The sequence below is a fragment of the Cricetulus griseus genome, chromosome 4 (genome assembly GCF_003668045.3).
Source record: "Cricetulus griseus strain 17A/GY chromosome 4, alternate assembly CriGri-PICRH-1.0, whole genome shotgun sequence".
In the NCBI taxonomy this organism is placed as follows: Eukaryota; Metazoa; Chordata; class Mammalia; order Rodentia; family Cricetidae; genus Cricetulus; species Cricetulus griseus.
The window spans coordinates 27,993,010-28,006,334 of record NC_048597.1 but is presented as its reverse complement, the minus strand read 5'-3'; the positions used below and the strand labels follow the sequence as shown (position 1 = coordinate 28,006,334).

The following is a 13,325-nucleotide window of genomic DNA, read 5'->3' as shown; positions in this document are numbered from 1 at the left end:
ATCACATCACGCAGATCTTCGATCCGAAATTGTGTTCCATCAATTGTGAACCATTGCATTAGACTTGCTACTGTGACCATAAGTTCAGGATCGTTTTCTGCCAGACCATAGCGGGAGGTGGATTGGAAGAAAGCAATAAATATCCAGGCTGTGAGCTCAAGAGCCACCCCACTGTGTCTGCTGCTGACCTCAGAACACCCAGATGCCTTTGTTTATGTAGGCTCTCTGTAAGCCACTAATTCTCAACCTTCCTAATGCTGTGATCCTTTAATACAGTTCCTCATGTTGTGGTCACTCTCAAGCATAATATCAGTTCATTGCTACTTCATAACTGTAATTTTGTTACTATTATGAATTGTAAAAAAATATCTGTGTTTTCTGATGAGCCTAAGCTACCCCTGTGGAAGGGTCATTTGACCCAGGAAGGGGTCTGAGCCGCAGGTTGAGAATCTCTGCTGTAATCCTTTACATAAAATAGTTTCATGTTTTCACTGTCCTGTAGATGTTTCATTGTATTGTGAAATCTATTTCCAAGACTCAGATAATGAAGAGTAAGAATTGGGAGGAGGCCCCACTCTTATAGTTGTCCAAATCTAAATACAATAACATAAACATCAAGCAATAAATCTCAGTGTGATGTCAGAAAAAACAATTCATCATAATTGCATTGATTTTTTTCTAATAGAAGGGAAAACAAGATACTCACTTTCTATTTCCATATATCAAAGAAAATAATTTTTATTAGGTAAGTAGGGTCTTCATAATGCCCACTTATAATTTGAAGGTTAAGTGAGATAATGTTTTATTAGAATAGATGTCAGTATGTTATTAGTAATGAAATGAGCTGCCTCACATGGTAGTTACATTAATTTCTGTATTCAGATCCAATAAGTAGAATTTTAAGATGCCTTTTAACTTAATTTTCACAGAGTTTGAAAAATTTTTAACTTTTTTTTAAAACTAGATTTGTGGAAGGGGACAGAAGAAGGGCAAGCAACATTCTAGCGCTGGCTTTACAGAATCAAAACCAAGTCCCGACCCACCCATGAAGGCCTCAGAAAATGAGCAGCACATGTGTTCCGTCCTTGAAATCTCTGCTATTGTTTTGATTTATAGGCAGTCCAAAGAAGAACCCTATAAATTAAAACATATACCCCTGCATCTTAATTTTCATACAGGCCATGGCGGTAGATTTATGGTCATTCAAGACCTACTCCATCATAATTAAATTGGAGTTGTCAGCTTTTTATAGTTATTCTTGAAGATAAATCCTTATCTCCGAGGTTCGCACAGTGATTATCATCATGGCCTCTTCCTTTAATCATGGACAGGGCATTTTGACAGTGCTGTAATTTTTACTGGTCTGTGTGCTTTTCCTTTAGTGGTGTCCCTTCATCACTAGATATCATTCTTGAGAGATGTAACAATATTAATTTCCTTTGGTCTCCTCACAGTTTCCCAGAGTTTTATTTGCAGTTTTCTTTTCTTTCTTCTTTCCCTTCTTAGCTCTGCTTTCTCTCCACTCTTTTTATCTCCTTGGGACAAATTGTTAGTTTCTCCTTTTTATATAAGTTCTACTTAATTTGTTCTTTGAACACTCATACATGTGTTTAGTGCACGCTAATTCCCTCAACTCTTGCCCTCTCTATCCCTGTAACCATACTTTCAATTAAAGAACCTCCAAATTCTGGTATGGAAGCTAGTTTTCACATTCCTCATTTGAAAGTAATTGATATCCTATAGATAAATGTGTAGATATCAATGATCAGGTGGAGCTCCTCTTGCTCTGAACTGTCCTGCACAGCCTCCATCTTTGGATGCTATGTAACTTTGTGTTTGTCTTCTCATAAGAGCACAGGTTACATTGGATTAGGATTTTAACTTCATGTCATCGTAAATATTCCTTTTCCAAATGAGTTTGTGTCCACAGATCCCATGGGATATCACTTCCCTATATCTTTTTAGAGGATACAACTTCATATACAATTGGTAACATCTATTGTTGGCAAATCAATAAAATTGTTCTGAAAACAAGTTAACCATACTCTTTCCCCCACAAATTACTTGTAAAGAAATTGACCCTGGGGATAAATAAAAGGAGAAGTTTATTTAAATGCAAACATTTCTAATTATTGAGGGAATACTTTGGCAGGAGTTTCAAGTAAGAGATGGAAATGACTCTTATAATGTTGGCATATTGGCACACACAAAGAATGGAATATCATGAAGCCAGGAGAAGTGAAATGGAGGATTAGCATCACACATAATTCAATAGATATTAACAAATAGCAATTAGATCAAATTTTATACTAGTTTACTAGCAAAAATAGAAGGAAACAAACAGGCTCACTAAGAGTACCGTGTGTGTGTGTGTGTGTGTGTGTGTGTGTGTGTGTGTGTGAGAGAGAGAGAGAGAGAGAGAGAGAGAGAGAGAGAGAGAGAGAGGAGAGGAGAGAAAGAATGTGTAAATGGACATCCTTCTATACTGATGGTAGGGAACCAAAGTGTTCACAAATGTCCTAGAAGGTCACTTGTCATCAAAAGCTAGTGCTTTTGTCATTTTCCTGGAGTTTACTTACCAATTCTACTTCTAGGATCTTATTTTAAAGGAATACTATTGGAGCTTTACAAGAACGTTTTGCAGAATGTGTTGTATGGAAAAGTTGCAGAGAGCTAATCTTTACCATTAGGAGATAGGCTAAATGAACAAAAGTAGAAAACACAGAAATATGAAAAATATATGTCTGAAAGAGATGGAAATGCTCAGATTGCTTTTCTAACTACACGGTTTCTGTGCAATAGCATCACAATTCTGGAACTGCTTTTCTTGCTCTGAGAAGCGTGTCTTCATTATTAGAACAACCAACATGTTCTAGTTAGTTTTACTCCATGGTGCTTCCTATGTGGTCATGGTTTGAGCATTGTGATCTTGTTCCAAGACACATGAGTTACAAAGACATGACAATAGTGTCTTAGAAGACAGTGTTTCTCCATTGTTATCCTCTGCCCCTTCCTCTAAGTAAGAATTCTCTCATTTAAAAAAGGACAGCAGCAATACATACTTTAGAGAAAGCCATAAAAAGTCAAAGTAGATGCATGCAACAGATTTTATGCACAAAGAAGTTATATTTCTTCCAAGCATTTGTTCTGTGGGTAGTTGCTCTAAATTTTGGATAGCTTGTTCTACTGGACATCTCTTTTCATAAAAGGGGAAGATGAGGTAAGAGCTTATTACCATGCACCCTCATCACAACTCCTGGTAAAATTTCATGCTCAAGTAAAATATATTTTTTTCTAACAACATGCTTTTCAGGAGTTGGTCTCTTACCAAGAGGATGTTTGCATGAGTCTGAATCATGACATGGTCACTGCATGTCTCAAAAGGAACAATCCATGAGAATGTGGAAAAGAATGGTTACTAAGATGAAGGAAGCCCTACATCTTAGTCTCAAAATGACATTCAATAACTTCTGCTATTTTCTACTCACTGGAATCAATACATCCAGCCCAGCCCAAGATAATCAGGAAGTGATCATGCTTGATCATCAACTCCAGAAGAGTTGTTAAGAGCATCAGAAAGCCTGGGATCCTGTTGACCAACACAGGAGAAAACTGTGTTAGATAAACAATCAATATAGTAAAAAATGGCAGTCTTGCCAAAAGCAGTCTACAGATTAAATGCAATCAGTACAATTCTTCAAAGACTTTGAAAGAACAATTCTCAACTTTATATGGAAAAAAAGACCCAGGATAGCCAAAACAACCATGTACAATAAAGGAACTTCTGGAGGCATTACCATCCCTGACTTCAAGCTCTATTACAGAGCTAAACTGAAAACAGTTTGGTACTGACACAAAAATAGACAGGTAGATGAATGGAATAGAGTAGAAAATGCTGATATTAACCCCCCCACAAAAAGCTAAAATTATACAATGGAAAATAGAAAGCATTTTCTTCAACAAATGGTGCTGTAATAACTGGATGCTGGCATGATCTGCAGATAGATCCATATCAATCACCATGCACAAAACTTAAGTTCAAATGGATCAAAGACCTCAACATAAATCCAACCACACTGAACCTCCTAGAAGAGAAATTAGTGGGTACCCTCGAATGAATTGGTACAGGAGACTGCTTCCAGAACATAACACCAGTAGCACAGACACAAGATCGACAATTAATAAATGAGACCTCCTAAAACTAAGAAATTTTGTAAGGCAAAGGACACAGTCAACAAGACAAAATGGTAGCCCACAGAATGGGAAAAGATATTCACCAACTCCACATCTGACAGAGGGCTGATCTCCAAAATATACAAAGAACTCAAGAAGCTAGACACCAAAACACCAAATAATCTAATTAAAAAGTGGGGTACAGAACTAAATAGACAATTCTCAAGAGAGGAATCTAAAATGGCTGAAAGACACTTAAAGTGCTCAACATCCTTAGCCATAAGGGAAATGCAAATCAAAACAACTCTGAGATACCATCTTACTCCTGTCAGAATGACTAAAATAAAAAAACAAAACAAAACAATGACAGTTTATGCTGGAGAGGATGTGGAGAAAGGGGATCACTCCTCCACTGTTGGTGGGAGTGCCAACTTGTGCAGCCACTTTGGAAATTGGTATGGCGGTTCCTCAGGAAAATGGGAATCAGTCTACCACAAGATCCAGCAATCCTACTCTTAGATATATACCCCAAAGATGCACATTATTACAATAAGGACATCTGTTCAACCATGTTCAGAGCAGCATTATTTGTAATAGCTAGAAACTGGAAGCAGCCTAGATGCCCCTCAACTGAAGAATGGATAGTGAAAACGTGGTACATTTACACAATGGAGTACTACTCAGCGGGGGTGGGGGAGAATAGAATCTTGAAATTCTTAAGAAAATGGATGGAACTAGATGAAACCATCCTGATTGAGGTAACCCAGTCACAAAAAGACAAAAATGGTATGTACTCACTCATATATGGATTTTGGACATAGAGCAAAGGATTACCAGCCTACAACCCACACCGCCAGAGAAGATAGGAAACAAGGAGGACCCTAAGAGAGACATATATGGTCATCCAGAGAAAGGGAAAGGGACAAGATCTCCTGAGCTAATTGGGAGCATGGGGGAGGAGAGAGGGATTTAGAAAAAAGAGACGGGGAGAAGAGGGAGAAGAGGACATGTCAGAGCAGGAAGATCTAGTCAGGGGAAGAATAGATGAGAGCAAGAAAAGAGATACCATAATAGATTGAGCCATTATATGTTTAAAGAGAATTGCGGCACTAGGGAAATGTCCAGAGATCTACAAGGATGACTCCAACTAACCATCTAAGCAATAGTGGAGAGGCTACCTTAAATGCCCTTCTTCAATAAAGAGATTGATGACTACCTTATCTGCCATCCTAGATCCTTCATCCAGTAGCTGATGGAAGCAGAATCAGACACCCACAGCTAAACACTGAGCTGAGCTCTGGAATCCAGTTGCAGAGAGAGAGGAGTGAGCAAAGGAGTCAAGACCAGGCTGGAGAAACCCACAGAAACAGCTGACCTGAGCAAGTGGGAGCTCATGGACCCCAGACTGATAGCTGGGAAACCAGCCTAGAACTGTTCCAGATGCCCTGAATGAAGATGTCAGTTTGAAGGTCTGGGCAGTCTATGGGGCCTCTGGTAGTGGATCAGTATTTATCCCTAGTACATGAATGGACTTTGGGAGCCCACTCCACATAAAGGGATACTCTCTCAGCCTAGACACATGGAGAGCGTCTAGGCCCTGTTCTAAATGATATGACAGACTTTGTAGATCCCCAGGGAAGGCCTCACCCTCCCTGGGGAGCAGAAAGGGGTTGAGATAGGAGGTTGGTGGGGAGCAAGTGAGGAGGAGAGGGAGAGGGAACTGGGATTGACATGTAAAAGAAGCTTGCTTCTGGTATTCCAGCTATCAGTCTGGGACTAAGAGCTCCCTGTTATTCAGGTTAGCTGTTTCTGTGGGTTTCACCAGCCTGGTCTGGAACACTTTGCCCATTACTCGTTCTTCTCTGCAACTGGATCCCAGTTCAGTTCAATGATTTGTTGTGGGTGTCTGCTTCTACTCCACCAACTGCTGGATGAAGGCTATAAGATGACATATATGATAGTCATCAATCTTATTATCAGGCGAGGGCATTTAAGGTAGCCTCTCCTCTGTTGCTTAGATTGTTAGTTGGTATCATCTTTGAGATCTCCAGACCCCAGGAACATAGGTTTCAGTGAAGAGACCTCAGAAATTTATGGGACCTCCTGTAGTAGTTCAGCACTTATCCCTAGCATAGGTGTGGACTTTGGGAGCCCAATCCACCTACAGAGATACTCCCTGAGCCAAGACACATGGGGGTGGGCCTAGGCCCTATCCCAAAGGATACGATAGAGTCTGATGACCCCCTATGGAAGGCCTCACCCTCCCTGGGGAGCAGAAAGGATATGTGATAAGTAGGGGATTAGTTGGGGGAGGTGGTGGGGGAGGAGGGGAGGGAGTGGGAACTGGGATTGACATGTAAAACAATCTTGTTTCTAATTCAAATAAAAAAATTAAAAAAATATTATGGAATTCAGGGACACTCACTAACTCAAGATTGTCTTAAACACACACTCTCGCACTAAAAGGAAAATTAAATAGTGCTGCAAGTCCCTTTGCTATTGGGGCCCATAAGGATGGCTCCACTTCATCTTGGCTCAAGGTCAGAGAGTTCAAAACTGTCCCTAGTAAGTAAGTCATAAGACCTAAAGGTCCAAGGCATGTTTGATCTTGACCTTGGGTGTCTTATCTAAAGACACCAAACAGATCTGAAATACAACAGATTTGGTATAAGGTGTGGTTACTCTTGACCCTCAAGGCCAGATAACTCAGAATTAAATCTAGGGTGTGGTTTCTGAATCCTTGGAGAACTGAGGAAGCAAGTCTGTACTGTTTTCCCCTTTTGGTTAAGATATTTAAGAATGGTGAAGAATAAACTTGGGGCATTCAGTGTTCACTGAATTGCCCTCCTGACTCTAAAAAATAAAAAATAAAATTCTTTAATAAAAGAAAAAAAGAAACTTGCTTCTAATTTAAAATTGGTCTAATTACAATTATAAAAAAATTAAAAATTTATCAAGTGCAAATATCAAGGGAGTGGCTGACTTAAGAGGTATGTGTGTGGAAAGAACTTAGGAGGATATTTTGGGATCTGAATGGGGGGTCTGGACAAACAAAAGTACAAGTGGAGTGACAGGAGTGGCGTGGTGACAAATACCCCACATGTGCAGCTGACTTTCAGGAACCCCAAGGAAATAGGAATGTCATTTCAGGCCCTGGGCTAGATACAATGGGAGAAGTTGTAACTCAGGAGCCACAACAGAGGATTCATCAGTTCTGTGAGAACTGAGTTTTTCTGCCCTGGTTTAGGAGCAGAATAGACCCGAATCTCACCCTTTAGTCTGTTTTCTGTTGCTGTAAAACACTTCAGGCTTTATATTTTGTAAAAATAGAATGGCTTATTTGGCTTAATTCTGGTGGCTGGAGGATCTAAGCAACATGGATGATTTGTGAGACATCCTACCTTAAATGTACCACTAGGTGACAGAGAAGCAGAAAGGAAAGTGCAGAAAGGTGGGGTGTGGAACCAGAGGTCTCCATCAAATCCCTTCCCTCAGAACTCAGGGAACCCCATGGAAGACGAGACAGAACGAGTGGGGAAACAGAGGGGATGGAGGGCAGTAGGAGAATAAGGCCTTCTAAAACAACTGAACAAAGCTCATATGAACTCATAGAGACCGAGGGAACAGTCACAGGGCCTACAAGTATTTTCACCAAGTCCCCTGAATATATACTCTTGATGGGGGAGGTCCTTCTGTGTATAGGATTGTCTCATTGGTTGATAAATAAAGTACTGTTGGCCAATAAGAAAATAAAATAGGTGGGGCTAGGAGACAAGGAGGATTCTGGGAAAGGGAGGAGAAGGCACAGAGTCACCATGTGAGCCCGGGGAAGACAGGACGCTTGCTGCTGGCATCCAATAAGATAAGTCTTATAAAATATATAGATTTATGATAATTAACACTGAGCTAGCATATAAGAAATCCTATTCGATTGGCCAAGTGGCATTTATACTAATATAAGTCTCTGTGTGTTACTTGGGACCTTAACGTGGCAGCGGGCAGAACTTGGGCCGCCTGGCAGAAAACTCACACATGGCGAGAGGACTCAGGCGGCTTGGCGGAAAGAATTATTGTTACATACTATAGTTTTCAGCTTAGTACTTTTATGGGACCCCCAAATGTGTGAACAAGTGGGACTCTGAATCTTGTGCCTTCTCTCTTGGGACTCTTATTTTTCATTGGCATGTCATGTCTAATTTCAATATGACGGATTTTGTTATATGCTATTATATTTTATTTTGTTTTGTTATCATCTCTTAAAAATAGAAATAAAACGTCATTTACATTTAAAAAAAAAACAGCCTCAGAATAGTCTGCAACTGCGGAACCTCATGTGTAGTGTAGGGAAGTTGACAACTCAGTCGTAATCATGCTAACCGAATTGTACAGAGCACAGTGAGATGTAATTAGCAATTCCATTCAACAAGAAGTCAGAGCATCTGGAGGACAGGCTAGCTCTTTCCACTGAACCTACAGTTTTAAGAACTAACTATGTGACCTCAAAAGTTTGAGGGTAGTGCATACAATAGCCTAATTATCCCTCTCTCCATATATGCTCTATATATCTCTCACAGCCTCCTAGGGTTTCTTAGCATAGTCTTGTTGGGGCAGGGGTGGGGGAGCACTTCTAATCCAGAGACATCATTAGGAAAGCTCATGGGCTTAGCTCTGATGGGGGACAGGAAAGAGGTAAGTGAAGTGAACCATAACAATTATTTTCAAAATGGCCTGTTTTCAGAATCATGAAAATGGAAAGACCCAGGCCCTATTTTGTCTTGACAGGCTTGTTTTTGTGTTCTTCACATCATTCCAGCTACTCAAATACCAAGCAAGTTTTGAGAAATACTCTCCTAGAGGGATGGTATAGCCCAAGGAAAATGCCATTGACTGATAATAATCGATTTACTAACTTAAGAGATTAGCTCTAAGCTCAGTTGCAGATCATGATATGGCTATGAGTCTGTGCTGTTGCAGACAGAACAGTCGGGGGAAAGAAGCATATAACAAAGCATTCCAAGGGAAAGGCCTGTGCTTTTATGTTGGGGGAACAAATCATGGCTGGCACCGATTAGTAGATTCTGCTCTCTCTGGCTGGCAAAATGTGAGGGTTTTCTTTGCCAGAAATAACAAAATGGACACCCAGGCCGGCATCTGGAAGTTATTCTTATAGAAATAATGGTGTTTGCTAAAATTAGAGTAGTAGGTCCATTTCTGTTTATCCATCACTGACTGAAGGCTAATGCACGGTAAGGTAGACTCCCCTTGTTTTTAATCCCCATCTACTTTGGGGCAGCTTGTTTATTTTGGCACATTTGATAAACAGGCATTAGAGGACCTCTACTAAGATGTGGACTGTGGGCCTCAACTCTATATACAAAACTGGCTTACATTAGAGGGATCATAGTATGGAATCTGAACTTAAAAAGACCTGATTTTAATTGCAAATGTGGCCTGACAGCAAAACCCTCAATGAATGACACAGTGTCCTTAAAGTTATGTAGTTGTATGTATAGGGAGCCTATAACCACTGTGTAAACTATTATTAGGATTATGTATGATTAATAAAAGTATTCAACTTATAGTATATGTTCAAGAAATTTAACTCCTATTACAATATATCATTGATACTCCTTAACTGTGAAATTGAAATGGGTGAGAAACAGCCTCAGCCACTCTTACCTTCATTAATGCTGGCTTTCTGTTTTTAAGCAAGAATTTCAATGCAGTAGTCAAGATGACAGATTTTGGATGCAGCTTCTTTAAAACCTAAGTTTTTAAAATTACTTTTAAAATTAATTTTAATTTTTTTCACACAATATATCTGATCAAGTTTTCCCCTCTGTCAAATCCTTCCAGTTGCTCCCCACTTTCTACTTAACTACCTTCAGGTCCTTTTTTCTTTCCAGAAGGAAAAGGAAGTAAAACACAAAATGAAAACCAATCAAACAAAAACTAAGGAGACCAACCAAAATATGTAAGTAAAACAACAACAACAACAACAACAAAACAAAAACAAAAACAAAAAACAAAAAACCAGAATGTCCACCAAAAGTAAAAGACTCAAACTATGGAGTTTGTTTTATTGGATACTGGGCAAGCCCTGAAGTACGGTTGTTATAACCAGGGACAATGTTATAAGAAAAATAATGTTCCTGTTCCCAGCAGGCACCAATTTTAAATAACTTCTTCATTATATGTATGATAAAAAGGAGATGGAAAGATTGTAAGAGCCAGAGATGGTAGATGGAAGGAAACCTCTTCTGTATACAACGGGACTGATGCTCATATGAACTCAGACTATGACAGTATGAACAAGACCAGCACAGTTTCAAGCCAGACAAAATCCCAGCTTTGAGATGGAGAAATGGACACAACGTCTCACCCCAAATCTAACTTTAAAAGAAGAAAGACTGGAGATTCTGGGGCCTGGATGTCTGAGCACCACAAAAATACTCTGCCCTGCAGCTATCCCTGTCTCACTTCACTATTCTCTAGTGATAAACCGTTGAATGATTTAGTAAACAATTACTTAACTTCCTCTGCCTCATTTTCCTCATTTGTAAAATGGGGAATAATGATTGCTTGATCTAAGGGGAATTCTACCTCCCAGGCCCCGAAGGAACTCTCAGGATCAAATTAGAGTTTGAAAAGCAATTATAAGAAAAAGCATTGTGTGTGCTAGATGCTGTTGATCAGAATTCCAGGTTTAATCGGAATATATCCTTTTTTCCCCCAGAGTCGATCCTTTGCCTCTGTTTTGTATCCTCCTAGCTCCCAATTTAGATCTTTGTAAATGGAAACAATGATTCTGCTTTTTTTCTTTTTTTGAGGTGACCATGTTTGTACATCTCTTTGAATTGTTACAGACTCTTGTTATACTTTGTAGCTCTTTCAGTGGAGATAGGAGGTACTCAATGGCATGTTAGACCCTTTGGGGAATTTCAATGAAGTATCTGAGTCAAGAGAGCACTGTCCACAAAGTTACTCTGTGTTCAGCAATCTAATAAATGTCTATGTGATGTGAAGATGGGAAGGTGCTACCCAAACATGCCCGGCTCTCACAGAGTAATACCCATTATAAAAACTTTTCTCAGAGTGACATACTATAAGAGAGCAAGTCATTTCTTTCTTGATTCTGGTGACAGGTAACAGTGATTCGGCCATTACAATGATTAAATGATATTAGCAAAAATTGAACAATGTTTTTCTATGTATGTGAGAGATGATAATTCTCATTCCTCTTTATTAGTACTTGATGGATTAAATACCTTCAGCGGTTGCCTCCGGAAAACAAAACTGTGCACTGAAACTCAGGTAAGACACTTTTCTGAGGTTGTGAAATCTGCTATCATGTCCATTTGGGAGAACTAAAATAGGATCTCAGAAATGTGATTTCTTTTCCTGACTATTCCATTGCTGATGGCAGCAAGAGCCTGATGCCTTAAGTTTCCACCCAGTGTGTTTCCTCTCTGGTGTGTTTTTGAGCATTTGTCTCTTGAAACTGAAAAGGTGCTTGGGCAACATGCTTCTAGCAGATGACAAGTATCAAAGCCTTTCTGACATCGGTGCCACCCTGGGGACAGAGGGCTCCTTTAATTTTATCGCATAGCTGTGAATGAGTACTTCAGATGAATGAAAAAGGGAGTGTTATGTGTAGGAAGCTATTTGATTTCCTGGTAGAGAGCAATTGAAGGCTCTCACTAAGAATTCCCAGGCTTTCCTCTGAGAACGCTGAGTTTCTCAGGTTTAGAACGTCCTGCAAGAAGAAGCATGAGACAGGTCTGCACTGAGAAGTGGAATAAGATGGAAAAGTCCATCTCCCTCTGTGGAAATGGACCTCTCGATACAGGTTTCTGGGAGCAACAGACCGTTGCTAAGACTGGAAGGGCATACTGAGTAAAAGGGAAAGCAACTACAACAGGAGAGCCACAAAGCATGGTGGAAATCCCAAAGCAAGAAATAGCCACTATAGCACTAACTACAAGATCTGCTGGGCGGTGGTGGCACATGCCTTTAATCCCAGCACTCAGGAGGCAGAGGCAGGTGGATATTCATGAGTTCAAGGCCAACTCTGGACTACAGAGCGAGTGCCAGGATAGGCTCCAAAGCTACACTGTCTCAAAAAAACCAAAACAACAACAACAACAAAAAATATCCCCCCAACACAAACAAACAAACAAAAAAACTACAAGATCCTATTAGTGTTGTGACTGGGTGCACAGCAAGTACAGTCTCAGTCCTCTGCAGGCTCATACACAGATCCAGTAGAAAAGGAGGGGGCACTTTTCAACAGAGAGTATAATCTGAGCTCTGTGTCTATGCAACAGCAGTACTCTGTGAAGCTGGCTTAGAATTCTCAGCCAAACTCACAATTGTTTGATGTTTATAATTATAAACAGGAATTGAGTTAGCTCTCTATAGTGGGAAATTACCAATATGGAGTCAGGTAGAAATATAAGGGTATTTAATAGGGAAAAGCCTTACTTACAGAGCGACCTAGCCAGCCGGCGTGACAGCAGTCTGTACCCAAGCTGAAAAGTGAAACAAAACTGAAACGCAGCCCTGAAACTCTTATTCTACATCACCCTGACGACGCCCTCGCAGGCGTGGCTAAGCAGGCATGGCTACAGGTTTCCCTACAATTCCCCTTTTAGTCTAAAAGAGGATTAAAACTTAACAGTGTAAAGTATCCAAAATTAACAATCATAAAGGTGAAATATAAGAAGATACAAGAATCTGCTTATGTCACATTCTAACTATCTATTTTAACTAAATCCTAAAGTCATCTGAAAGAGGTGTCCAAGCCTAAACACCTCCTTCCACTCCCAACCATAAACAATAGGAAGCTATCCCTAACTAGGTATATACACTATCCTAAGTGACAACAATGGGGAAAGGGGGCATAGCATTCTCCAAGTTACTTCCTGCTGAAATAGGACGACGATAGCCTTGTGGGGTCCTGTAGGAAGAAAATGTTAGCATAGTGAAAGCCTTGAATGGATTGTATCCAGTCCATGTTAGATGGGATTTGCTTGATTGAAGATCTCGCTTGAAAGCCTTAACTTGGTTGAAGTCAGTACCCGAACCTCTGGCTGGAGTGTCAGTTGAAATGGAGCAAGTTGGATCCAGTGCAGTCGAGGAGGTGTGGCCCA

The 13,325-nt window shown here is 40.1% G+C and overlaps 1 long non-coding RNA gene across 1 annotated transcript in view; it reads left to right on the top strand.

Moving 5' to 3' along the window:
- The window catches only part of LOC107979734, a 37,205-nt gene extending 25,718 nt beyond the window's left edge, over nucleotides 1-11,487 (top strand). Inside the window, exon 3 of the long non-coding RNA XR_004769955.1 lies at nucleotides 11,423-11,487. This is a non-coding gene — a long non-coding RNA (uncharacterized LOC107979734). The remainder of the gene's footprint in view (nucleotides 1-11,422) is intronic.
- The last annotated feature ends 1,838 nt before the right edge of the window (nucleotides 11,488-13,325 follow it).